This window comes from Magnolia sinica, chromosome 12, assembly GCF_029962835.1.
Source record: "Magnolia sinica isolate HGM2019 chromosome 12, MsV1, whole genome shotgun sequence".
In the NCBI taxonomy this organism is placed as follows: Eukaryota; Viridiplantae; Streptophyta; class Magnoliopsida; order Magnoliales; family Magnoliaceae; genus Magnolia; species Magnolia sinica.
Genome location: NC_080584.1, coordinates 75,983,344 through 76,010,116, shown reverse-complemented (window position 1 = coordinate 76,010,116; position 26,773 = coordinate 75,983,344). Strand labels below are relative to the sequence as shown.

The 26,773-nt window shown below is 41.3% G+C and overlaps 2 non-coding genes and 1 pseudogene across 2 annotated transcripts; 2 read left to right on the top strand and 1 right to left on the bottom strand.

Annotated features, from left to right (window-relative positions):
* The window catches only part of LOC131220269 (uncharacterized), a 43,775-nt pseudogene that overhangs the window by 7,134 nt on the left and 9,868 nt on the right, over positions 1–26,773 (bottom strand).
* On the top strand, positions 8,273–8,379 carry LOC131222158 (small nucleolar RNA R71). The gene has a single exon (XR_009159865.1). It is a non-coding gene; the product is annotated as a small nucleolar RNA R71 (small nucleolar RNA).
* On the top strand, positions 24,812–24,918 carry LOC131222047 (small nucleolar RNA R71). Its single transcript, XR_009159755.1, has one exon. It is a non-coding gene; the product is annotated as a small nucleolar RNA R71 (small nucleolar RNA).

Sequence of the window (26,773 nt, the reverse complement as noted above, 5' to 3'; positions counted from 1 at the left end):
TACGTTGTCTGAAACCGAGTAGAACTAGAACTAGACTAAGATGTGATCTAAACCAAATAGAATTTAGGAAATAATTGTGGACTAATTATTTAAAACTTTAAGGAATTCAGAGGAAGAAAACTAGGGATTCAGAAGATCCACTTGTAGGAATCAGGGAGATCATATGCCAGTATCACAAATTCTGGAAATTTACTGAACTGCCATTGATATAGGTTTCAAGAGATGAAAGGTGTATGAATTAGAATGGATTCCATCACCAAACCATGCCCAGGAGGCAAAGTCAACAACAGAATTAAACTAATTACCAACCAATCAGATGATTATGAAGGTTAGGAAGGGTACCGACATCCAACCATGCCCAGGAGACAATGGTGAACATCAGGGCTTCCTGACATTATAATCAAAATAAGAGAAGAGGAATACTCAAAGCCATTGCAAGCCCATTGTAATTTCAGTCACAACATGCCATTAAAAACTAAAAAATATTCCCATAAAATTAAATAAAAAAAAATCTCTTCAATCTAAACAAAAGGCACACGCATAAATTCTCCCATCATGCTATAAGCTTCACCTCTTAGCCCTAGCTAAGAGGTTTAGCCACTCATGATTGGCCTAAACCCAGAACAAATAGAAAAAAAAAATAAAAAGAGAAAGAAAAGAACAAGAAGGAAAGAAATAAAGGAAACAAAAGAAGACATAAAAAAACTTCACTCTCTCTTCAATCCTCTCGCTTGGTTCCCTGCCCCATCAAAGAATTCCTCCCTCATCCGCTGCCTCAGCTCCCTGACCAAGAGAAACAGCAGCTGCACTCCTCTTATGCACAGCAGCAGCAAAAACAATAGAAAAAATCAACCGTTTCCCTGACCAGCGACACCTAAAACTGATCCACGTTCCCAAACTTCCTCCCCCCCCCCCGCCTAGCTCGTTCCTTCCGTCTTCTTATACAGGACTGTCGTCCGGGAATCCTACCCGGAATAGGGTGTGAAGACACTCCTCTTTACGCAGCCAGGCGCGGCAGCAGCGTGCGTAGCCGACTGAACACGGAAACACACCTCCGTTTGGCTTGAGATTTTGGAATTGATTGTCAAGACTTGGAATCAGACTTCTTGGTGGGGTTCAAGATCGCATGATCTATCATTTGGGCGGACTGGATTGTTGATCAGATCAGCATCTTGATCACAGAATGGCCCGAAAATCTCGGTTGCGCGCAGCAGAGCTCGACGCTTCTTGCGCTGGGACGTTGGTGAAGGCCCTGATCGAAATCGGTTGCGAAATCCCCACTGTCCATTGAATTCCTTATGAAAAATCAGTCGGGAAGGAGTGGTTTTCGTGGGTTCTTGTGTGGGCCATTGTACTCACTCAATTCACCGTTCATCTTATGTTGTACATCGATCTCCGTGTTTGCATCTGCATGGGGCCAAAAGGTCACCTAGGTCTTGGCCAATGGACCCGTGGGATTCCAATGGACGGTCCAGATCGGACCGTTGCATCATGATGGTGGCCCACTAGACACTTCCGCAGGCTCTGTTTCGGTTCGCTGGTGAGAGATCTTGAGTTGTAGAAGGGATCGGTCAGCGAGCGCGCTGACCGATTTCATGGGTCCGGTGCACTGCACACATCCATGTACTGTGTACACATGCACCCTAAGGTGGGGCCCATCATGATGTTCATGCCAAATCCGCTCCATCCATCCGTTTCTCTATCCCATTTAAGGGGTTTGAAACCAAAAATGAAGTATATCCAGCTATCTGGCGGGCCCCAGATTGATAATTTATGGGCTGATCTGTCCGTTGGGCCCTTTCTACAGTGATCCAGGAGCTGAAATTTCACGTGTACGGTTCATTTATGGTCATCAGGACACGTATGGAGTTTTGAACTGATCAGATGGTGGGAACCCTATGATCTTTCATTCTGGACACTTTTCAGGCCACTTGAGCTTCAATTCCTTGATTTTCTTGGGTCCCTGATGTGTAATTCTGTTGATCTTGGGTCTTTGGAGTCCGTCCCACGCTTTGGTGTCATCAGAGCGTTAAGTCCATGCTTTAAACACCCATTTCGGTCCAGGCTCGTACATACACTCTGCATTATAAACACGATTAATCAGGCCATTAAGCAGTACCATGCGTGTAAATCTATGCAATAAATGGGTCTGATATGCAATATTTGACCCTCAACACAACCCCCAACCAGCATTTTGCTAGTCCCGAGCAAAGTATGCGAAAAATGAGTTGAGAATTACAGAACAATTTATAAACTCGAGTGATTTTTGCAGAGTAATCCAGATACGAGAACTTTTAGATTCATGACTGTTGGATATTGCTTTCTCCTAGACTCCAGTACATGGTAAACTTCATAATCAAATTCAACATATTAGTCCATTAATTAGAATAATTCTAAATATTGAATTTCATGGATGTATAGTCCAATCTCGACTTGACAACATTAAGATTCACCTTGATATTTAAGGATATCATTGGTAACAAATAAGAGAAATCACGATAACCCCACTTGGCTTACACTTAACTTTTTATTCTTTTAATTTTTATTTTTATTTTTATTTTTATTTTTATTTTTTATTTTTATTTTTATTTTTTTTTTAAAAAATAACTGAAAGAAGAGGGATCAGATCCTCACCTATAGGGAGCAAACCTAAGGTAAAGTCTGTACACCCAACTTTTTCACATATCATTCATGGGAAATTAAGTCTATACCTATAGGGAGCAAACCTAAGGTAAAGACCATTTGCCCAATCCCTTCAGTTTTCCAAGTTGGTTCCTTTTATGTTTAGTGATTACCAAGTTAATCCTTTAATATCGAACTGAAACCTTAATATGCAAGCGAGATGTGTCCTGCGAATTCATGACTCAACCAATGTTTACAAATTCTAATAATGGATTAATAATTCAAACTTAGCTATGAAATTTAATAGATAACTGAATCCAAGAGTCATAAAGTACCAACATCACGCATCTTGAAATTCTAAGTGCCCTAGATGGCCTGTCAAAATCACTTCGACTTCATTAGAAATCCTAAAAAATAAAAAATTTTCACAACGTTTGCTCAAGAAAATGCTGATTAGGTAACCTAATCTCCCACCCCCAACCTAAAATCTACATTGTCCTCAATGTAAAAAGAAATAGACATGCAATGCACATGAGACAACGGAAAAATAAGAGTGATGGAAAGATAGTACCTGAATGACAGAATCAAGAGGCTTTTCAAAGATTTCTACGTAAGAGCGGTCAGCACAAGAGAGAAACCGATAAATAAAATAACAAAAATACAATCCTACCTATACCACTTTCGCAGGTGCTCTCGATTGCATTTAGCGTATGCAACAAGCCTTTAAACCCCTAGGTTACCCCTAGTGGACGAGTTGTAGTCTCGTGAGGGTTTGCAGTAATGTTACCCACAAACATTGAACTAACGAACGAAATGAAATGAAGAGCTGGGTTGCCTCCCAGGAGCGCTAAGTTTACCGTCTTCAGCCAGACCAAAGCAACTACCATAATCCTATGAAAGCGATAAACCTACCTATACCTCCATCAGACTAGGAGATCAGTCCTGGTAAACAGGATCAGTCAGAGGCATGGACATGTCCTCTGAATCAAATTTCTCGACAAATGGCTTTAAACGATGTCCATTTACTTTAAACTCCTTACCATTGTCGGGATCTCTTATCTCGACGGCCCCATGAGGATAAGCAGTAACAACAATGTAAGGGCCGGTCCAACGAGATCGAAGCTTACCCGGAAAGAGATGTAATCGAGAATTATACAAAAGGACTTTCTGGCCTGGCGTGAATGATTTTCGTAGAATATGTTGATCATGAAACGCCTTCATCCTGTCCTTGTAAATTCTCGAATTCTCGTATGCGTCGTTCCGGATTTCTTCAAGTTCATTCAACTGCAGTTTGCGTAGCGCGCCAGCGTTGTCTAGATTGAGATTAAGATTTTTGATCGCCCAGTATTCTTTATGTTCCAGCTCCACAGGCAAGTGACAAGCTTTCCCATAGACAAGTCTAAAGGGAGACATTCCAATAGGAGTTTTAAAGGCAGTACGGTATGCCCATAAGGCATCGATCAATCGGATTGACCAATCCTTACGATCAGGGTTAACCGTTTTCTCCAAAATGTGTTTAATCTCCCTATTAGAAATCTCAGCTTGTCCACTTGTCTGTGGATGGTATGGGGTGCTCACCTTATGAGAGATACCGTATTTCTTCATTAAGCTCTCGAATGGTCTATTACAAAAGTGTGAGCCTCCATCACTAATGATGGCTCGAGGCGTTCCGAATCGAGAAAGGATGTTCTCTTTTAGGAATTTAATGACCGTGCGATGGTCATTCTTTCGACACGGAATCGCTTCGACCCATTTAGTGACATAATCCACGGCGAGCAAAATATACAGATTCCCAAACGATTGGGGGAATGGTCCCATGAAATCGATGCCCCAGCAATCAAATGCTTCAATGATAAGGATGGGATTTAAGGGCATCATATTTCGACGGGACAATGCTCCCAATTTCTGACAACGCTCACAAGCTTTGCAAAACTCATGAGTGTCCCTGAACATGGTGGGCCAGTAAAAGCCACACTGCAGAATCTTGGCCGTGGTCTTTTTAGCAGAAAAGTGACCACCACAGGCCTCTGAGTGACAGAAGGAGATGACGCTCTGATGCTCATCGTCTGGTACACATCTCCTTAGAATTTGGTCTGGGCAATATTTAAATAAGTAAGGATCATCCCAGAAAAAGTTGCGCACCTCGGTGAAAAATTTCTTCTTATCTTGTGCAGTCCACTGTGTCGGTATGGCACCTGTAGCAAGATAATTAGCAATATCAGCGAACCAAGGTGAATGGGAGACTCTGAACAGCTGTTCATCAGGGAACATGTCATTGATATGGGGCGTCTCAAGGAAATCAGAGGTATTAAGGCGAGAAAGGTGATCGGCCACTACGTTCTCTACTCCCTTTTTATCTTTAATTTCCAAATCAAATTCTTGGAGTAGAAGGATCCATCTTATCAAGCGGGGCTTAGAATCATTCTTAGAAAGAAGATACTTCAGTGCCGCATGATCTGTATATATAATGATCTTGGATCCGATCAGGTAGGACCTAAATTTGTCCAAGGCGAACACTACGGCTAAGAGTTCCTTTTCCGTAGTCGAGTAGTTCACTTGGGCAGGATTTAGAGTCCTACTTGCGTAGTGAATGACGTAGGGCTTCTTATCTTTTCTCTGGCCTAGGACCGCCCCAAGAGCATAATCAGAAGCGTCGCACATAAGTTCAAAAGGGAGGCTCCAGTCGGGTGGCTGCATGATAGGTGCAGTGGTTAACGTGCCTTTAAGCTTGGTGAAAGCTTCCTGGCACTGCTCAGTCCACTCGTACGGAGCATCCTTTTGAAGAAGATTACATAAAGGGCGAGAGAGAAGACTAAAGTCCTTTATGAATCTCCTGTAAAATCCTGCGTGTCCTAAGAAGGATCGCACGTCTCTGATGTTCTTGGGTGGAGGTAGGTTAGAGATAAGATCGATTTTTGCCTTATCTACCTCGATTCCTTTGGACGAGATGATATGCCCAAGGACAATTCCCTTCTGAACCATGAAATGACACTTCTCCCAATTAAGTACCAGGTTCTTTTCTTCACATCTTTTCAGCACACATTTAAGACTTTCCAAGCACTTGCTGAAAGATGGACCATAAACAGAGAAGTCGTCCATGAAGACCTCTAGATATTGCCCCACCATGTCAGAAAAAATACTAAGCATACATCGCTGAAAGGTGGCAGGGGCATTACATAGTCCGAATGGCATCCTTCGATAGGCAAAGGTGCCGTAGGGACATGTAAATGTGGTCTTTTCCTGGTCTTCAGGGGCTATCTCTATCTGGTTGTAGCCTGAATACCCGTCAAGAAAACTGTAATAGGAATGACCAGCTAACCTTTCCAGGATCTGATCAATGAATGGTAAAGGGAAGTGGTCTTTCCTCGTGACGGTATTCAACTTCCTGTAGTCAATGCACATTCTCCAACCAGTAGTGATTCTAGTTGGCACGAGTTCATTATTGGCATTGGCTACGATGGTGATTCCGGACTTCTTAGGGACCACTTGAGTTGGACTCACCCATTGACTATCAGATATTGGGTATATAATACCCACGTCCAGTAGTTTAAGCACTTCGGCTTTAACCACTTCCTTCATGTTTGGATTTAGTCTACGTTGTGGTTGCCGAGCGGTTTTTGCATTATCCTCAAGATATATGCGGTGAGTACAAATCGAGGGATCGATTCCCTTGAGGTCCGCTATCGTCCATCCTAGGGCTCCTTTATGCTCAATGAGAGTAGATATAAGCATACTCTCCTGTTCTTTCTCCAGGTGGGCAGAGATCACCACCGGGTATGTCTCATCTTGACCCAAATATGCATATTTCAAATCAGAGGGCAAAGGTTTTAGGTCAAGCTTCGGCGGCTTGAGGTTAGACGGCAGAGGCACTACATCAGTTTGTGGTAATTCTTCAAATTGTGGCCTCCATCGGTTAACTTCAAGTACCGGTGCAGTATCAAGCAAGGCGCACGTCTCCCTAATCATGTCATCATCAAAGTCATGGGAGTGGGCCAGGCACGTCTCTAGATGGTCGGAGGATAAGGTCAGAGGTGTCGTATCTTCCACGAAAGAGTCGATCATGTTAATGTCGTGGAAATCGTCATCATCCTCTGAGTTGCTGCCGTTATTGAAAAAAATGTTTGACTCCAATGTCAAATTTCCAAAAGACATAGTCATGATACCATTCCTGCAATTGATAATTGCATTTGATGTGGCAAGGAATGGGCGACCAAGAATGACAGGGATCTGAGTGCTCATGTTATTGATGGGTTCAGTGTCCAGGATGATAAAGTCTACAGGGTAGTAAAATCTATCAACTTGGACCAACACATCCTCAATTATCCCTCTTGGTACACGAACAGAGCGATCAGCAAGTTGTAGTGTGGTTAGGGTGGGTTTTAATTCACCCAAACCTAACTGTTTGTATACCGAGTAGGGAATCAGATTGACGCTTGCTCCTAAGTCAAGAAGTGCGTGATCAATTCGATGGTTCCCGATTACACATGATATGGTTGGGCTACCGGAATCCTTGAATTTCTGTGGCACGTCTTGCTTCAGGATGGCACTCACTTTCTCAGTCAAGAAGATTTTCTTTTGAATAATTTTCCGTCGCTTGGTCGTGCATAAGTCTTTTAGGAATTTGGCATATGAAGGTATCTGTTTAACGACATCAAGCAGAGGAATGTTGACTTTCACCTGTTTCAACACCTCTAGGATATCCTGAGAGTTAGAGAGAGGTTTTGGTGAAACCAACCGTTGAGGGAATGGAGCAACTGGCTTCTCTAGAAGTTCCGGTTCTACTTTTTGTGGGGCATCACTGGATCCATCATTGTTGTCCTCTTTTGGTTCTTGAGGCTTTTCGGGCCTAACCGGAAGAGTTTTATCAATAATCTTCCCACTCCTAAGAGTGGTGATGGATTTAGCATGTCCCATCTGATTTGAAGAGCTGGGATCATTATTCTCGTATTGCGGTTTAGGATTGGGGAGAGGTTGTGCAGGAAGCATCCCCTTTTCTATAACCGTCATACGAGAATCTATCTTTTGCATAAAATCTGTAATTCCCCGCATTGCCTGAGCCAGCTCTTGTATGGGATTTTGAACCGGTTCCTCTTGAGGTTTCACTTGATTTGGATTTTGATTGAAGAAACCTGGAGGAGTCGCCGTTTGTCCATTCCTCCAACTAAAGTTTGAATGATTTTTCCAGCCAGGATTGTATGTGTTGGAGTTAGGTCCAGTAAAAGGTCTTTGATAGTTATTTACGGCATTGGCTTGTTCATTCAACACTCCTCGAAAGGCAGGTATTGTAGGACAGTTTTCAGTTGTGTGAATGTTGCAATCACAGATGCCGCAAACAATTTCATTGACCTTATCCTTCTTTCCTTCCATGGCCTCAACTTTCCTTATGAGCGTAGTCACTTTACACTTGAGATCATCCTCTTCTTTCAAGAGATATAATCCACCTTTCTCTTTTAATTGAGTCGGCCTAGACGTGGTGTTCGACTTTGGGTAATAGTCCCAAGATTGTGTTTTTTCAGCCAAACTGTCGAGGTAGTCCCATACCTCGTCGATATCTTTATTAATGAACTCTCCATTACACATTGTCTCAACCATTTGGCGCATGGAAGATGTCAGTCCATCATAGAAAAAATTTGTAATGCGCCACGTTTCAAATCCGTGTTGTGGGCATGAACTGACCAAATCTTTGAACCTTTCCCAACATTGAAAGAATGTTTCATCTTCCTTTTGGGCAAAGTTCATGATCGCTTTTCTGAGGGTAATCGTTTTATGATGTGGGAAGAATTTTTTTATGAATTCCCTCTGCATGTCGTTCCATGTGCCAATGGATCTAGGACGCAGTGAATGTAACCACGTCTTAGCTTTCTCTTTTAAGGAAAAAGGAAAGAGTTTCAGCCTAATTGTATCCTCAGATACATTAGGAAAACATAATGTAGCTATAATCTCATCGAACTCTTTCAAATGTAAATATGGACTTTCAGATTCAAGTCCATGGAACTTGGGAAGGAGTTGGATAACTCCTGGCTTGATGTCCATTTGTCCTGTGTTTTCAGGAAAAATCATGCATGAGGGCGTACTCACTCCCGCCGGTTGTAGAAAATCTCGTAAAGTACGAGGCGGGGGTGCCTGTTGCACCTCATTCTCATCATGGTTATCCTCCACCCTGGGTGGAAGTAGAGGAGGTTGGTCTTCAGCCATAAGCTCAGTTAACTCAGGGGATTTCGAGCGGTGTCTAATCCTGCGATGGATAGTCAACCCCTCAACCACTCCTCCTTCAGTCAAGAGACGTCGAGTGTCGTCACGGGCCCACTTGGGCATGAAACACTCGCAGCCCTCAATTCACAGCCTAATCCTAAGGAAGGAGAAAAGAAAATCTAAAACGAAAGAGAGGGAGAATTGGAAAGGAATTACCAAATTGAGGCTCCTAAGTTAAGGACCTGCAAAATAAAACAAAAATAAGTTAGATTCTATAAAGGAGAGAAACGATACTTTAAAAGAAAAATAACAGTAAAGTAATTTCTAAAAGAAAGTATTCTTTAAAGAAAAACGGAAATTTCTAAAGTAAACTAGGAAAGCCTAAACTAAAAAGTAAATTACTACAAGAAAATTGAAAAATAGAGAGTAGGGAAGGGGTGTACCAAAATAGAGATTTCTATCTTAAAGGCCTACAAAATAGGAAACAAGTTAGTTCTAAAAATCAAATAGAAATAAAAATCTAAAACTAAAGTTAATAAAATCCTAATCTTATCCTAATTCTAAAACTAATTAATTTCAGAAAAACGTAACTATCAGTCCCCGGCAACGGCGCCAAAAACTTGTTCACTCCCCAAGTGCAGGGTTGTGATGTAGTAATAAACTCGGTAAGACCGAGGTCGAATCCACAGGGACTGATACCTGTACGTTGTCTGAAACCGAGTAGAACTAGAACTAGACTAAGATGTGATCTAAACCAAATAGAATTTAGGAAATAATTGTGGACTAATTATTTAAAACTTTAAGGAATTCAGAGGAAGAAAACTAGGGATTCAGAAGATCCACTTGTAGGAATCAGGGAGATCATATGCCAGTATCACAAATTCTGGAAATTTACTGAACTGCCATTGATATAGGTTTCAAGAGATGAAAGGTGTATGAATTAGAATGGATTCCATCACCAAACCATGCCCAGGAGGCAAAGTCAACAACAGAATTAAACTAATTACCAACCAATCAGATGATTATGAAGGTTAGGAAGGGTACCGACATCCAACCATGCCCAGGAGACAATGGTGAACATCAGGGCTTCCTGACATTATAATCAAAATAAGAGAAGAGGAATACTCAAAGCCATTGCAAGCCCATTGTAATTTCAGTCACAACATGCCATTAAAAACTAAAAAATATTCCCATAAAATTAAATAAAAAAAAATCTCTTCAATCTAATCAAAGGGGCACCAGCAACATCTCTCCCATCAGGCTACAAGCTTCACCTCTTAGCCCTAGCTAAGAGGTTTAGCCACTCATGATTGGCCTAAACCCAGAACAAATAGAAAAAATAAAAAGAGAAAGAAAAGAACAAGAAGGAAAGAAATAAAGGAAACAAAAGAGAAAAAGAAAAAAACTTTACTCTCTCTTCAATCCTCTCGCTTGGTTCCCTGCCCCATCAAAGAATTCCTCCCTCATCCGCTGCCTCAGCTCCCTGACCAAGAGAAACAGCAGCTGCACTCCTCTTATGCACAGCAGCAGCAAAAACAATAGAAAAAATCAACCGTTTCCCTGACCAGCGACACCTAAAACTGATCCACGTTCCCAAACTTCCTCCCCCCCCCCCGCCTAGCTCGTTCCTTCCGTCTTCTTATACAGGACTGTCGTCCGGGAATCCTACCCGGAATAGGGTGTGAAGACACTCCTCTTTACGCAGCCAGGCGCGGCAGCAGCGTGCGTAGCCGACTGAACACGGAAACACACCTCCGTTTGGCTTGAGATTTTGGAATTGATTGTCAAGACTTGGAATCAGACTTCTTGGTGGGGTTCAAGATCGCATGATCTATCATTTGGGCGGACTGGATTGTTGATCAGATCAGCATCTTGATCACAGAATGGCCCGAAAATCTCGGTTGCGCGCAGCAGAGCTCGACGCTTCTTGCGCTGGGACGTTGGTGAAGGCCCTGATCGAAATCGGTTGGGAAATCCTCACTGTCCATTGAATTCCTTGTGAAAAATCAGTCGGGAAGGAGTGGTTTTCGTGGGTTCTTATGTGGGCCATTGTACTCACTCAATTCACCGTTCATCTTATGTTGTACATCGATCTCCGTGTTTGCATCTGCATGGGGCCAAAAGGTCACCTAGGTCTTGGCCAATGGACCCGTGGGATTCCAATGGACGGTCCAGATCGGACCGTTGCATCATGATGGTGGCCCACTAGACACTTCCGCAGGCTCTGTTTCGGTTCGCTGGTGAGAGATCTTGAGTTGTAGAAGGGATCGGTCAGCGAGCGCGCTGACCGATTTCATGGGTCCGGTGCACTGCACACATCCATGTACTGTGTACACATGCACCCTAAGGTGGGGCCCATTATGATGTTCATGCCAAATCCGCTCCATCCATCCGTTTCTCTATCCCATTTAAGGGGTTTGAAACCAAAAATGAAGTATATCCAGCTATCTGGCGGGCCCCAGATTGATAATTTGTGGGCTGATCTGTCCGTTGGGCCCTTTCTACAGTGATCCAGGAGCTGAAATTTCACGTGTACGGTTCATTTATGGTCATCAGGACACGTATGGAGTTTTGAACTGATCAGATGGTGGGAACCCTATGATCTTTCATTCTGGACACTTTTCAGGCCACTTGAGCTTCAATTCCTTGATTTTCTTGGGTCCCTGATGTGTAATTCTGTTGATCTTGGGTCTTTGGAGTCCGTCCCACGCTTTGGTGTCATCAGAGCGTTAAGTCCATGCTTTAAATACCCATTTCGGTCCAGGCTCGTACATACACTCTGCATTATAAACACGATTAATCAGGCCATTAAGCAGTACCATGCGTGTAAATCTATGCAATAAATGGGTCTGATATGCAATATTTGACCCTCAACCTATCCCTTGTGTTTGTAGCCTACAAAAATACAGAGAAGTGTTTTTAAATCAAACTTGTGATATCGTGTGTCTTAAGTGTAAAGAAAGCATTTAGATCCAAAAGTACGAAGTGAAGAGTAAATAGGATGAGCTCCATGCAGTGCAAAATATGGGGTTTCAAAATTAAGGGCAGAGTAGGCAGTCGATTCATAAGGTAGACAGCTGTAGTGAAAGCTTCTACCCATAGAAATAAATGAGCACTACAATGAAATAACATAGTCATACCTAGCTCTCTTATAGTCCTATGTCTTCTTTCAACCATACCAGTCTGCTCAGGTGTATACGGGGAAGATATCTGATGAACAATGCCTACAAAAAGAAAGTGAGTTGAAAGTTTAGAGTTGATGAACTCACCGCCTCCATCTGAATGAAAAATTTTAATTTGTTTGTTGAACTGCTTGGCAACGTATTTTTCAAAGGCCAAGTATGTATTAAAAAAATCAGATTTATGACGTAAGGGAATAATCCATGTATATTTAGAGAAGTTATCAACCAAACAAGCATAATATCTGAATTTTGCAATAGATAAAACAAGAGCGGGTCCCCATAAATCACAATGAATTTTTTCAAAAATACTAGAACTTGAATGCTTAGAACAAGAGAAAGGTAAATGACTAAGCTTCCCTAATTGACAACTATCACAAAGATGTTGATATTTTTTTGCCCCTAAAAGATCAATTAGCCCCTTATTTTTTAATAACTGTAAAGTCGAAGACTGAGGATGGCCTAAGCGTTAGTGTCAAACTTTTGCAGTGCCGGATTTGAAGCAATGAGAAAATATAGTTATGGCGAAGATGGTAGAACATAAAGATCACCCTTGCGTCTCCCTGTTATCACTGGTTGTCCTGTTTCCCTATCCTTAACACTAAAATCAGTGTTAGAAAATTCACAATTAACAGGAAATTGATTAGTTAACTGGCTTACAGAGAGTAAATTATTTTTTAAATCTGGAACTAGCAAGACATCATGTAGAGGTAAAGTAGATTTTTTTTTTTATATACACAAGTCACCAATTGCAAGAATTGGCAAGGAAGATCCATCGCCAATTAAAACTGTGTCAGTACCAGAATATTTACGAATACTGGTTAACATACCTGGCTTACCTGTTATATGATTGGAAGCTCCAGTGTCTGTTGTCCATTCTGCATCTGTGATGGTATTGTCCAAGGTAAGTGCTACAAGTGCTTGTGGAATTTCATCTCATGATGGGTGGATTTTTTGGGTACCCACCAGCAGATCTTTGCAACATGACCCATTATCCCACAGTATTGACACTGTTGGTCATGGTATTTGTCCCTCTCTGCAAGAGTCATGCGACGCTCACCTAGTGGTGGAGGACGGCGCTGTGAATTGGCAAAAGGAGGGTTGTTTGTATAGCTCCGATTGGAGTCCTTATGTTGTTGTTGTTGTGCCTGGAATCCACGCCCACTGGATGTGAACTTCTGTGGGGTTCCACGATAGCCTGAGGAAGTTTGCTAAGATCGTTGCTGCTGCTGACCATAGAATGTCATTTGATGAGTGAGAGATGAGGTTGGTACATCTGTATGACTAGAAAACCAATTGCACATTTGATCAAAATTTTGGAGTTGAGAAACTAACTCAGAATATGATGGTTGTGGGGGTGTCAACATAATTGTTGTGAAAGTTTCATATTGAGGACCAAGATTGGTAAGAAGACAGAAGACTTTTTCTTGGTCTGGAATAGGTTTTCCAATAGCTGCTAGATTGTCATATAGGCCTTTAAAGGTATGAATGTGGTCAATAATGGTTTTGTCATCTTCTTTTCGAAGATAAGTTACCTGTTGCAGTAGTGTAAATTTACATTCTTGCGAGTCTTAGGCATATGCATTCTTGAGTGCTTCCCATACGACATGAGTTGTGTCGAGGCCAACGACGAGTCTGAAAGTTTCCTTTGAGAGTGTTCCAATGATCCACCCATGAAGGAGACGATCAGACTTTCGCCAGGCTATGAAAGCATCTGTTAACTGTGGAATAAAATTTTCTGCATTTGTGGAACTATTTGAATTTGGTGTGGTGTATTTAATGAGAGCAGGATCTTCATTTGTGAGATGGCCGACCAATTCTTGACTCTCTGCAAAGGCCAAGGCTTGTTCACGCCATAAGGGATAATTATTTGAGGTGAGTCTGAGTGTAATGAAGTTGCCAACGTTGAGAGATAGAGTAGCCATGGCAGAAGAAGAGAGCGGAAGATAAAAGAAAGAAGCTTTGACGTGATAACGATGTCAAGTGTTCACAATGGCTTTGATACCATGAAGAAAAAATATCTTTTTTTATTTCAATCGATTGCAACGTGAACACAGTTACTTACGCATTTGCAGAGACAAGGAATTTAAACATGAAAACATGAATACAAATCTCCATAAAATTTGCTACTGCCGATATCCTTCAACATCTCTCCATTGATTGAGGCCTACAAATCTTCATAACATTTATTGTCGTATCTCCAACCTTATCACCTCCACTAATTGAGGCCTTATCACCAACCTTATCACCTCCACTAATTAAGGCATTATCACCTCCACTGATTGAGGCCTTATTACCAACCTTATCACCTCTATTGATTGAGGCCTTATCACCAACCTTATCACCTCTACTGATTAAGGCCTTATCACCTCCACAGATTGAGGCCATAGTTGTTGAGCTGTGACGTGTGCTAATATGAAGAAGCCCAGCTCGAAAACCTCACCAGCAGAAATCAAGGTCTTCCCGTCAGGGAGCGGTTGGCCTTGTGTGATGGTATATATCCGCCGCGTGGGAAAATCGAATGCAGAGGCAGTAGAATATGAAGAAACTAAGAAGAATAAACAATTTGCCAGATTTTCTTTTGCATCATTGAATGAGTAACGAGCTTGGAATTTGCCGTCAATGGAAGGTGATTGAATGGCGCCTATGACTGATGAATTAAGGAAAAAAAATACTGAAAAATTATGACCACTTCTATAGCCAGTCTGGAAGATGGTCAAAACACTCGACTACTTGAATTGATTGATCCAACCCAGAAGCTAGTTGGGGCTGAATGGGTACAACTCACCGGAGTCACTTAAAATGTTCTTCTTGGAATGGACAAAAGTCTAACAACCATATTACTATATTCTAACTGGTGCATTTTTCTCCGCCGGGTCATGCATCATGGGTTCACTAAATAGGAGCTCAAGAAGATTGATTTTTATATTGTTTTTTCTGCAACATCTTCCGAATAATTTCTCACATGCGCCTAACTTTGACAATGAAATTGGAAATTGCAACGAGGAGAGGATTGCTGATTCTACATGCAGGACAGGGGCTTGTTTTGTTACTATTGTAAGTACTCCTTTTGTAATAGAAACAGAGGCTCGGATGATTACGAACACTCAGCTTGTGGGCCCCACCGAGCGATGTCAGGAGGCAGATGAACTCTCAGTTTATCAAATGGTGTCAGAGCCATTACGGGTCAAGTATGATGGGGCCACCAAATAGAAGCTTAAGCCTAACGATTGGCTCCGATGGAAGAGAGAGAGATAGGGAGCATGTAACATGAGTAAGTGAGGATTTTTATATGCTATCTATTACAAAATTACGCTCTGAAATCTTAATGGGCTCAGCGGGGCTGACGTGTTTTTGTAAATGGTCCAAACTTTCCTCAGAAGCAGGCCTTAATTTTAAGGCTGAACCTGTCCTGCAGGCCACATACTCCATCCCAAGCCTCGTTGAGGCAGGCCGGCCCGAAAGCTCAACCAAACTGTTGTCTGTGCTGTTGCCAGTAGATGTTGTATCACCTAACGTTGGGTCCAACTTCGAGACCCTACCATGCTTCCACAATTCCCGTGCCTGAAACAATTACATCTTTCTTGGTTGTAAGTCATTGTCGGATTCCAAAACAAAACAAAAACAAGGTGTTTTGAAACATGAAACCAAGATGCTAGATTTGTTCTGGCTACTCACATATCCGAGAAGCTTTAGAGACCCCTAAGAATGATAAAAGCTGGTGTTCTTCTTGCCACTGACAATCTCTAGAAGTAAGACTCCGAAGCTAAAGCTGTCAGATTTCTCTGAGAAAAGGCCCGCCATTGCATACTCGGGAGACATATAACCACTGGAATTCCGCCATTGAACAAAATTTCAATTGAACTTAGACAATCTGTTAGGCATGTTTATGGGTATATAGATGTGTATGTGGTTAGGTGTAGACTGGTACTTGTGAATGAATTTACTTACTAAGTTCCAACAACCCTATTTGTATTTGCCTCTGATTCATTTTGCCCGAAAATTCTTGCCATGCCAAAGTCTGATATCTTTGGGTTCATCTCACCATCCAAGAGAATGTTACTGGCTTTAAGATCACTATGAATAACTCTTAATCTAGAGTACTTGTGAAGATAGAGAAGCCCTTGAGCAATTCCATCAATGATGTGGATGCGTTTTCCCCAATCTAAAAGCTTTACTTAGGTTGGATCTGCATCAATTTTAGACTCAAATATATAAAACAGGATGGTATTTTAGTGCACATGGTAGAGAATATCCTACCAACATAAAGGAAATGAATTTAGATGAAGTTGAAGGACAAGACTCCCAGATAGTCCATTTCTTTAGTGTTGTCCCGTCCACCATACACATGGTATATAAGCTTATTGGGATGGATCATTGTAATCATAATGTGCGTTGTAGATGCAGCAAATGCCAAAAATCACACTAGTAGAGTTTGGTTAAAAGAAATTGGTTCCGATCAGTGTGAATTAGACGACCAAAATCTGATGACTAAGATCATCCGATCAGTATGAATTTCGAGTCATGATCCATATGGAATGGGGCGAAGATTTGGATGGTTTGAGCAGAGTGCATGTATGTCACATGTACAGTGAATGAGAGACCGCAAATTGAGAAATGATGCCAAACTATCACCATAGTATTGCGTGTAGCTGGAAAGTGTTAAAGAGCAACAAACCAAAGACGAAGAAATCCAGGCTTTTGTTGGGCATGTACTCGTAGAGCAGTATCTTTTCTTCTCCTTCAATGCAGCAACCCAAAAGCCTAACAAGATTCATGTGTTGGAGTTTGGCAATAAGTATAATCTCATTTTTGAACTCTTCTAGGCCTTGTCCAGCGAAATCTTGTCCCTCGTGCAACTTCTTGAAAGCCTTTTCACAGCGAAATCTTGTCCAGAACTCCTGCACGTCAATATGCTGTCAGAATCTTCTATTCAATATTGATACCCGAAGTGGATTATACAGACAATCAAGAGGAGCTGAAGCTTTTCTGTATTTGAGACAACCCAAAGGGGTTGAATATATAGAGATTACAATCATCTATACAAGGAAAATAATGAAATCGAAAATCGGAATCCTCTACATATGGAAACTAACTATACAAGGTAAGTGAGCCTGTCTAACATCCCCCCTCAAACTAATGCTGGTCCTCGACAAGTAATAATTTGCCAACTAGAAATGAGTGATGTGCAGAAGTGAGGGACTTGGTGAGAATGTCTGCAATCTGATCATGGGATGCAACATGTGGAAGAGAAATGAGCCCAGACTGAAATTTCCCGCGGATAAAGTGACAGTCAACTTCAATATCTTTGTCCGTTCATAAAAACCGGGTTAGAGGCAATCTGAATGACACTTAAATTATCAACATGGAGCGGAGTAGTATTCTGCAAAGGAACACCCAAGTCAGAAAGAAGTCTACATAACCAGATAAGCTCACTACACGCAGCGGACATCGCCCGATACTCGGTTTCTATGCTTGATTTGGAAATAGTGGCTGCTTCTTACACTTCCAATAGATGAGAGAAGTGCCGAGAAAAACGCAGTAGCTAGTGGTAGATCGTCGTGTGAGAGCGCAACCAGCCCAATCAGCATCCGAATAAGCACGAAGATACAGAGTCGCCATGGATGAGAAGAATAGAGATCGATCTAGGGTTCCACATAAGTACCGTAGGATGCACAACACCGCAGTCATATGAAGAGTCCGAGAAGCAGAAACAAACTGACTGACGACTTGGACAACGTAGGCAACATCAGGGTGAGTCATAGTTAAGTAAACCATACTCTCAACCAAACGGCGGTATAGGTCGGGCTGTGTGAGCAGATCACCATCATCACGACCATATTGAATGTTAAATTCTAAAGGAGTCTAAACTGTCTTCTGATCCATTAATGATGCCAGGGCAAGAAGATCCCTGGTATATTTACGCTGGCTGACCAGGATCCCACGTTTAGAATGTGAAATTTTAAACCCAAGAAAGTATGTGAGATGACCGAGATCCTTCATCTTAAAGGAGGATTGCAGTACTTCCTTTAAAGCCGAGATGCCAGTAGCATCACTACTAGTCAGAAGTAGGTCATCAACATAGACGAGGACAATGATAATTCTGGGAGCAGTGGTGCGCAAAAATAAGGATGAGTCATGACCACTTTGAGTAAAGCCGGCACCTGTAATAACATTGTGAAAGCGTTGGAACCATGCCCGAGGTGCCTGCTTAAGGCCATACAGGGCTTTCTTTAGGCGACATACCTTATTGTCAGGGATTGAGGAACCAGGAGGAGGTTTTAAATATACTGTTTCTTGGAGGTCTCCATGAAGAAAAGTATTTTTCACATCCATCTGAGAAAGTGGCCAAGAGCGGACGGACGATATTGCCATAAGAGTACGAACAGTTTTCATCTTGGTCACGGGAGCGAATGTCTCATCATAATCAAGTCCGTACTCCTGTTTGTATCCCTGAGCGACAAGTCGAGCCTTGTATCTATCCAATGATCCATCAGACTTGAGTTTAACAAAATAAATCCATTTGCTACTGTATGAATTTTCGAGCTAAACAGATGGTAGGAACCCTGTGATCTTGCATTCTGGATGTCTTTCGGGCCACTTGAGCTTCAGTTTTTTCGATTTCTTGAATCCCTAGCGTGCACATCCGTCGATCTTGGTCTCCTGGGGTTCGTCGCTTACCTTGGTGACTTCAGACCGTTAAATCCATGCTTTTAGTACCTTTTCCCAGTCCAAGCTTGTAAATACGCCCTGTAACACAAACACGATTTAAATCGGGCCGTTAAACAGTATCATGTTTGAAAATCCAGGCAATAACAGGGTCTGATATGCAATATTTGACCCTCATCACAACCCCCAACTAGCGTTTTACTAGTCCCGAGCAAAATATGTGAAAAATAAATTGAGAATTATAAGACAATTTCTACAAACTCAAGAGATTTATGAAAAACAATTTAGATACTCGAATTCTAAGATTCATGAATATTGGCATTACTTTCTCCTAAAATCAAGCTCACAGTAAACTTCATAATCAAGCTCAAATATTAATCCATAAATTTAAACGATTATAAATATTGAGTTCCATGGGTGTATCGTGTAATCTCGGCTTATCATTAAGGCTCACTTCTTAATTTCATGATATTATCGGTAAACACTAAGATAATAACTAAAACTTTTCTCACCGGTCATCTTTTCAGTAATCGACCGTTGATATATATATATATATATATATATATATTTCATTAAAATACCGCCAAGGGGAGGAATCAAATCTTCACCTATAGGGAGCAAACCTATGATGAAGACCATTGCCCACCCCTTTCCATAGGCTACTTTGGGAAATCAAACCTTCACCTATGGGGAGCAAACCTATGATGAAGATTATCCACCCAATCCTTTCAATTTTCTCAGGCCGGTTCCTTTCATACTTAGTGAGTACCAAGTAAATCCTTCAATATCAAACTGAGACCTTAATGTGAAAGCGAGATGTGACATGTGAGATCATAACTCAATCAAAGTGTACAATCTTCTAATTCTGAATTAACAATTCAAACTTAGCTGTGAAATTTAATAGATAACTGAATCCAAGAGTCATAAAGTACCAACATTACGCATCTTGAAATTCTAAGTGCCCTAGATGGCCGTCAAAATCACTTCGAATTTATCAGAAATCCTGAAAAATTAAAAATTTTCACAACTTTTGCTCAAGACCAAGAAAACACTGATTAGGAAACCTAATCTCCCACCCTGAACCAAAAATCTACATTGTCCTCAATGTAAAAGAAATAAACATACAATGCACATGGGACAACAGAAATACAGGAGGAGTGATGGAAAGATAGTACCTGGACGAAAGAATCAAGAGGTTTTCCAAAGATATCTACGTAAGAGCGGGTCAGCACAAGAGAGAACCAACAAAAATAAAAATAAAAATAAAAATAGCACAAATGAAATCCTACCTACACCACTTTTGCAGGTACTCTTGATTGCATTTAGCATATGCAACAAGCCTTTAAACCCCTAGGTTGCCCCTAGTAGACGAGTTTAAGTCTCGTGAGGGTTTGTAGTAATGTTATCCACAAACATTGAACTAACTAAGGAAATGAAATAAAGAGTTGGGTTGCCTCCCAAGAGCGCTAAGTTTACCGTCTTCAGCCAGACAAATAAAGCAACTACCCTAGTCCTATGAAAGCGATAAACCTACCTATACCTCCATCAGACTAGGAGATCACTCCTGGTAAACAGGATCAGTCAGAGGCATGGACATGTCCTCTGAATCAAATTTCTCGACAAATGGTTTCAATCGTGTCCATTGACTTTAAACTCCTTGCCATTGTCGGGATCTCTAATCTCAACGGCCCCATGAGGAAAAACAGTAACAACAATGTAAGGGCCGGTCCAACGAGATTGAAGCTTACCCGGAAAGAGATGTAATCGAGAATTGTACAAAAGGACCTTCTGACCAGGCGCGAATGATTTTCGCAAAATGTGTTGGTCATGAAATGCTTTCGTCTTGTCCTTGTAAATTCTTGAATTATCGTACGCATCATTCCGGATTTCCTCAAGTTCATCCAATTGAAGTTTGCGTAGCGAGCCAGCGTTGTCCAGATTGAAATTAAGATTTTTGATCGCCCAGTACGCTTTATGTTCCAGTTCCACAGGCAAGTGACAAGCTTTCCCATAAACCAGTCTAAAGGGAGACATTCCAATAGGGGTTTTAAAGGCAGTACGGTATGCCTATAAGGCATCGGTCAATCGGATTGACCAATCCTTACGATCAGGGTTAACCGTTTTCTCCAAAATGTGTTTAATTTTCCTATTAGAAATCTCGGCTTGCCCACTTGTCTGTGGGTGGTACGGGGTGCTCACCTTATGAAAGATACCGTATTTCTTCATTAAGCTCTCAAATGGTTTATTACAAAAGTGTGAGCCCCCATCACTAATGATGGCTCGAGGCGTTCCGAATCGAGAAAGGATATTTTCTTTTAGGAATTTAATGACCGTGCGATGGTCATTCTTTCGACACGGAATCGCTTCGACCCATTTAGTAACATAATCCATGGCGAGCAAAATATACAGATTCCCAGACGATTGGGGGAATGGTCCCATGAAATCGATGCCCCAGCAATCAAATGCTTCAATGATAAGGATGGGATTCAAAGGCATCATATTTCGACGGAACAATGCTCCCAATTTCTGACAACGCTCACAAGCTTTGCAAAACTCATGAGTGTCCCTAAACATAGTGGGCCAGTAAAAGCCACATTGCAGAATCTTGGCCGTGGTCTTTTTAGCAGAAAAGTGACCACCACGGGCCTGTGAGTGACAGAAGGAGATGACGCTCTGATGCTCATCGTCTGGTACACATCTCCTTAGGATTTGGTCTGGGCAATATTTAAATAAATAAGGATCATCCCAGAAAAAGTTGCGCACCTCGGTGAATAATTTCTTCTTATCTTGCGCAATCCACTGTGTCGGTATGGCGCCTCTAGCAAGATAATTGGCAATATCAGCGAACCAAGGCGAATGAGAGATTCTGAACAGTTGTTCATCAGGGAACATATCATTGATATGGGTCGCCTCAAAGGAATCAGAGGTATTAAGGCGAGAAAGGTGATCGGCCACTACGTTCTCTACTCCCTTTTTATCTTTAATTTTCAAATCAAATTCTTAGAGTAGAAGGATCCATCGTATCAAACGGGGCTTAGATTCATTTTTAGAGAGAAGATACTTAAGTGTCACATGATCTGTGTAGATAATAATCTTGGATCCGATCAAGTAGGACCTAAATTTGTCCAAGGCGAACACTACAGCTAAGAGTTCCTTTTCCGTAGTCGAGTAGTTCACCTAGGCAGAATTTAAAGTTCTACTTGCGTAATGAATGACGTAGGGCCTCTTATCTTTTCTCTGGCCTAGGACCGCCCCAAGTGCATAATCAGAAGCGTAGCACATAAGCTCAAAAGGGAGGTTCCAGTCAAGTGGCTGCATGATAGGTGCAGTGGTTAACGTGCCCTTAAGCTTGGTGAAAGCTTCCTGGCATTGCTCAGTCCACTCGTACGGAACATCCTTTTGAAGAAGATTACATAAAGGACGAGAAAGGAGAATAAAGTCCTTTATGAATCGCCTATAAAATCCTGCGTGTCCTAAGAAGGATCGCACGTCTCTAATGTTCTTGGGTGGAGGTAGGTTAGAGATAAGATCGATTTTTTCCTTATCTACATCGATTCCTTTGGACGAGATGATATGCCAAAGGACAATTCCCTTCTGAACCATGAAATGACACTTCTCCCAATTAAGTACCAAGTTCTTTTCTTCACATCTTTTCAGCACATATTTAAGACTTTCCAAGCACTTGCTGAAAGATGGACCATAAACAGAGAAATAATCCATGAAGACCTCTAGATATTGCCCCACCATATCAAAAAAGATACTAAGCATACATCGCTGAAAGGTGGCAGGGGCATTACATAGTCCGAATGGCATCCTTCGATAGGCAAAGGTGCCGTAGGGACATGTAAATGTGGTCTTTTCCTGGTCTTCAGGGGCTATCTCTATCTGGTTGTAGCCCGAATACCCGTCAAGGAAACTGTAATAGGAATGACCAGCTAACCTTTCCAGGATCTGATCAATGAATGGTAAAGGAAAGTGGTCTTTCCTCGTGACGGTATTCAACTTCCTGTAGTCAATGCACACTCTCCAACCAGTAGTGACTCTAGTTGGCACGAGTTCATTATTAGCATTGGCTACGATGGTGATTCCGGACTTCTTAGGGACCACTTGAGTTGGACTCACCCATTGACTATCAGATATAGGGTATATAATACTCACGTCCAATAGTTTAAGAACCTCAGCTTTAACCACTTCCTTCATGTTTGAATTTAGTCTACATTGTTGTTGTCGAGCGGTTTTTGCATTATCCTCAAGATATATGCGGTGAGTACAAATCGGGGGATCGATTCCCTTGAGATCCGCTATCGTCCATCCCAGGGCTCCTTTATGCTCAATGAGAGTAGATATGAGCATACTCTCCTGTTCTTTCTCCAAGTGGGCAGAGATCACCACCGGATATGTCTCATCTTGACCTAAATAGGTATATTTCAAATCAGAGGGCAAAGCTTTTAGGTCAAGCTTCGGCGGCTTGAGGTTAGACGGTAGAGGCACTACATCGGTTTGTGGCAATTCTTCAAATTGTGGCCTCCACCGGTTAACTTCAAGTACCGGTGCAGTATCAAGCAAGGCGCACGTCTCCCTAATCATGTCATCATCAAAATCATGGGAGTGGGCCAGGCACGTCTCTAGATGGTCGGAGGATAAGGTCAGAGGTGTCGTATCTTCCACGAAAGAATCAATCATATTAATGTCGTGAAAATCGTCATCCTCCTCTAAGTTTCTGCCGTTATTGAAACAGATGTTTGACTCTAATGTCATATTCCCAAAAGACATAGTCATGACACCATTCCTGCAATTGATAATTGCATTTGAAGTGGCAAGGAATGGGCGGCCAAGAATGACGGGGATCTGAGTGCTTATGTTATTGATGGGTTCGGTGTCCAGGATGATAAAATCTACAGGGTAGTAAAATCTATCAACTTGGACCAACACATCCTCAATTATCCCTCTTGGTACACGAACAGAGTGATCAGCAAGTTGTACTGTGGTTAGGGTGGGTTTTAATTCACTCAAACCTAACTGTTTGTATACCGCGTAGTGAATCAGATTGACGCTCGCTCCTAAGTCAAGAAGTGCAAGATCAATTCGATGGTCCCCGATTACACATGATATGATTGGGCTACCGGGATCCTTGAATTTCTGTAGCACGTCTTGCTTTAGGATGGCACTCACTTTCTCGGTCAAGAAAATCTTCTTTTGAATACTCTGCCGTCGTTTGGTCGTGCATAAGTCTTTCAGGAATTTGACACATGAAGGTATTTGTTTCACGACATCAAGTAAAGGAATATTGACTTTCACTTGTTTCAACACCTCTAGGATATCCTAAGAGTTAGAGAGAGGTTAGGTGAAACCAACCGTTGGGGGAATGGAGCAACTGGCTTCTCTAGAAGTTCCGGTTCTAATTTTTGTGGGGCATCACTAGCTCCATCATTGTTGTCCTCTTCTGATTCTTGAGGCTTTTCGGGCCTAACCAGAAGAGTTTTATCAATGATCTTTCCACTCCTAAGAGTGGTGATGGATTTAGCGTGCCCCATCTGATTTGAAGGGCTGGGATCATTAATCTCGTACTGCTCTTGTATGGAATTTTGAACCGGTTCCTCTTGAGGTTTCACTTTTGATTGAAGAAACCTGGAGGGGTAGCCGTTTGTCCATTCCTCCAACTAAAGTTTGGATGATTTTTCCAACCAGGATTGTACGTATTGGAGTTAGGTCCAGTAAAAGGTCTTTAATAGCTGTTTACGGCATTGGCTTGTTCATTCAGCACTCCTCGAAAGGTAGGTATTGTAGGACAATTTTCAGTTGTATGAATGTTGCAATCACAGATGCCGCAAATAATTTCATTAACCTTATCCTTCTTTCCTTCCATGGCCTCAACTTTCCTTATGAGCGTAGTCACTTTACACTTGAAATCATCCTCTTCTTTCAAGAGATATAATCCACCTTTCTCCTTTAATTGAGTCGGCCTAGACGTGGTGTTCGACTTTGGGTAATAATCCCAAGATTGTGTTTTTTCAGCCAGACTGTCGAGGTAGTCCCATACCTCGTCGACATCTTTATTAATGAACTCTCCATTACACATCGTCTCGACCATTTGGCGCATGGAAGATGTCAGTCCATCGTAGAAAAAATTTGTAATGCGCCACGTTTCAAATCCGTGTTGTGGGCATGAACTGACCAAATCTTTAAACCTTTCCCAACATTAGAAGAATGTTTCATCTTCCTTTTGGGCAAAGTTCATGATTACTTTTCTAAGGGTAATCGTTTTATGATGTGGGAATAATTTTTTTATGAATTCCCTCTGTATGTCGTTCCATGTGCCAATGGATCTAGGACGCAATGAATGTAACCACGTCTTAGCTTTCTCTTTTAAGGAAAAAGGAAAGAGTTTCAGCCTAATTGTATCCTCAGATACATTACGAAAACATAATGTAAATATGGACTCTCTGATTCAAGTCCATGGAATTTGGGAAGGAGTTGGATAACTCCTGGCTTGATGTCCATTTGTCCTATGTTTTCAGGAAAAATCATGCATGAGGGCATACTCACTCCCGCCGGTTGTAGATAATCTCGTAAAGTACGAGGCGGCGGTGTCTGTTGCACCTCATTCTCATCTTGGGTATCCTCCACCCTGGGTGGATGTAGAGGAGGTTGGTCTTCAGCCATAACTTCAATTAACTCAGGGGATTTCGAGTGGTGTCTAGTCCTGCGATGGATAGTCAACCCCTCAATCAATCCTCCTTCAGTCAAGAGACGTCGAGTGTTGTCACGGGCCCACTTGGGCATGAAACACTGGCAGCCCTCAATTAAAAACCTAATCCTAAGAAAGGAAAAGAAAATCTACAAAGAAAGAGAGAGTTGGAAAGAAATTACCAAATTCGAGTCCTAAGTTAAAAACCTGCAAAAAAATAAACAAGTCAGTTTCTAAAAGAAGAAAAGTCTAAACTAGAAGGTAAATTACTAAAAGAGAACTGAAAAGTAGAAAGTAGAGAGAAAGCTTACTGAATTAGAAATTTCTATCTTAAAGGCCTACAAAATAGGAAGGTTAGTTTCTAAACAAAAATTCTAAAAATAAATTAGGAAACAAATTAGATTCTAAAAGGGTTAAAATTAGAATGTTACTAAAATAAAAATAGAAGGAAAATTTCTAAAAACTATTTCCTACAAATAGGAAAATAATAGAATTAGAAAAATTTAAACCCTAACTTTAAAAGTGGAAAAAGTAGAGAAATTAGGAAGGATTTACCAATTTAGGAACTTATGTCAGGATCCTACAAAATATGGAAACAAATTAGTTTCTAAAAATAAAATAAAATAAAAACCTTTAGCCTAAAGTTAGTAAAATCCTAATCCTAACCTAATTCTAAAACTAATTAATTTCAGAAAAACGTAACCATCAATCCCCGGCAACGGCGCCAAAAACTTGTTCACTCCCGAAGTATAGGGTTGTGATGTAGTAATAAACTTGGTAAGACCGAGGTCGAATCCACAGGGACTGAAACTTGTACGTTTCCTGAAACTAGATAGAAATAGAACTAGCCTAAGATGCAATCTAAATCAAATAGAATTTCAGAAATAATTGTGGAATAATTATCTAAAACTTTAAACAATTCAAGGAAGGGAAACTAAGGATTCAGAGGATCCACTTGTAGAGATCAGGGAGATCTTATGCCTGCATCAAGGATTATGGGATTAAGTTGAACTTACTTGATCTGGTTTTCAAGAGATGAAAGGTATATGAATTAGAATGGATTCCATCATCTAACCATGCCTATGCAACAAAGCAAACAACAAGATTAAACTAATTACCAATCAATCAACAGTGCATGAAAGTTAGGAAGGGTACTATCATCCAATCATGCCCAGGAGACGATGGTGAACAACAGGGCCTCCTGACGTCATAAACATCAAAAGAGAAAAAGAAATATTCAAAGCCATTGCAAACCCATTGTAATTTCAGTCACAACAGACCATTAAAGACTGAGAAAATATTCCTTTAATAATTAAACCACAATCAAGTTTAATTCACAATTAAATAATTAAATCAACAAATAAAGTCTCCCATCTCAATACAAGCTTCACCTCTTAGCCCTAGCTAAAAGGTTTAGCCACAC